Genomic DNA, 2,052 nt, shown 5'->3' with positions numbered 1-2,052 from the left:
TCATGATCTTGATGCTATCATATTCCTGTTCAATTTTTCAGATTTATTAGTGGTATTCCCATTTTAATTAAGCTATTTTACAAACCATACATTCAATGCAGTCATGCCATTCGGCGCTGCATCATTTTAGGTGCAGATCAGATGATTTGTTAGCTACATTTCCTTAACTTAAGTGAGTCCTTGTTCTCAGAGGAATTAGTCATGTTGAGTTCATCTTTGTAGTTAGTAGTTATCTGATTAGCCAACACTACAAGAAAAAGGCTTTTTAGAGACCAACATTTAGGGAGAAGTTGAAAATTTGGTCCCTAAAAGTATCCTTATAGGGACGAGTTTTCCTTCTGGTCTCTTTATTTTTGTTACAACGAAGAGATTAAATCTAGTCTCTATAGTAATGAATAACTGGTCCCGAAAACAGAATTTAGTGGGTCAAAAGGCACCGCTCCTCACTAATTTAAAATATATATCTCTTTCTTTTTGGGACATAGTAAAATCCCTAAACCCTAATTTGCTCACCGTCAAGTTTCCCCACATTGAATACACATCTTCTTCTTCATTTCCGTTGACTAAAGTTGCATTTCCGTCGACTAAAGATTCTTCTTCCAACATCACCAACCTCAAAATTCTTTGATAACGCAAAATTAAGAAACCAATGAAGCTAATTTCCTTCCCGTCATGAGTAACCCACCTTCAAGTGATGCTCTTTCGATTTGACGAAGAAGATTACAGTTGGGCTCTGCAACAACTGTAATAATCAATGAAATGGGGGTAATTTTCTATTTCACTGATTTGATGATATTAGATTTATGAAATTCAATTATCGATTTAGTAGGGTTTTTTTTCAGATTCCTCTTATCTCGTTTTGAATACCTATTGAGTTCTTTTCTAATTTCAGATTCCGCTTTTCTCATTTTGAATACTCAATTGAGTCACACTATTGGTACTTTTTTTCCTTTGTATATATGTGTTGGCTGCTCAAAGGGTGTGGTCAGAGAAAGTAACAAATCATAGTATATAATATATTGTGTTCTTCTTGGATTGTCCTGATTGCTCTGTATGTTTGTGAATTACATAAAAAATTGTTATATATTACCCAGTCTTTCAAACCAAGCTCAGTCCTAGCAGGGCTATCTTTTCTATTTTTCATGCCCTCTCAAGTTTTCCTCTCAAGTTTTCAAGGTTAAATGTGATAACATGTCTAAAACCATATATTCATGATTAACTTTGTTGTTTGGTTCTTTTACTTGATATTTAAACTCAAGTTCTTCTCTTTTGATAATCTCAATAATAATGAATGCCTCTAAAGCTGCGAAATATTTCTAATTCTATGAACATTCACTATTGCTATCAACTATCCAATGGAGATTTCGAAATAGTGGATGTCATCAGGAAGTTGTACATATTGATGTAGTTAGTTTTGAAAGTGAACTTCAATTGCTTGAATTCTTACTTCTTTTATCTGATTTTCAGGTATTTTCTTCACTTGATATCCTTATTGGCGATATTTAATCTACTAAATTTTGACTTTTGCTTGATTTGTTATGATTTTTATAGTGTGCTTCAAATTCTATATGTATGACACCGAATTAGTTCTATATGTGTTTTTTGGTTGAAATAATAAGTTGTTGGCTATGAAAGTTACCTATTTTAAAGAAATAAAAAACTTTTTTGGTTGTGTAATTATTTCTTCTCCAAAAGAAGTTGTCCACTCATTTTCAGGTTTCAGATCAAAGGTTCGGTGAACAAGTCAATTATAGTTCTCATCTAAGGTAAAAATATTTCTCTAAATCCCTTGATATTACGGTTACTAGTGCAGACTTTTGCATACTTTCAGTAGTAGTGCAATACTTTCTAAATAACAAAGTGAAAGTTCAACTATTCTTAAATGTTGTAAAAATCTTTGGACTAATTTCTTACATTGTTTGCTATGTCAAGCTGTTAATAGTTCGAGCGTTGCAGTGTAAGCTTACTTACTTCTTTTTTCATATTTCTCTAAATCCCTTGATATTACGGTTACTAGTGTAGACTTTTGCATACTTCAGTAGTAGTGCAATA

At 32.4% G+C, this 2,052-nt stretch overlaps 1 long non-coding RNA gene across 2 annotated transcripts in view; it reads left to right on the top strand.

Annotated features, from left to right (window-relative positions):
* Positions 1 to 583: 583 nt before the first annotated feature.
* The window catches only part of LOC107062502 (uncharacterized), a 4,128-nt gene continuing 2,659 nt past the window's right edge, over positions 584 to 2,052 (top strand). Inside the window, exons 1-2 of one of the 2 annotated variants that reach the window (XR_001474663.1) lie at positions 584 to 765; positions 1,717 to 1,766. This is a non-coding gene — a long non-coding RNA (uncharacterized lncRNA). Of the gene's footprint in view, positions 766 to 1,072; positions 1,767 to 2,052 lie in introns of those variants that run through there. The other variant, XR_001474662.1, reaches the window with a different exon arrangement.

This window comes from Solanum tuberosum, unplaced genomic scaffold, assembly GCF_000226075.1.
Source record: "Solanum tuberosum cultivar DM 1-3 516 R44 unplaced genomic scaffold, SolTub_3.0 scf00235, whole genome shotgun sequence".
Taxonomy (NCBI): Eukaryota; Viridiplantae; Streptophyta; class Magnoliopsida; order Solanales; family Solanaceae; genus Solanum; species Solanum tuberosum.
This window is presented reverse-complemented; position numbering and strand designations above follow the sequence as displayed.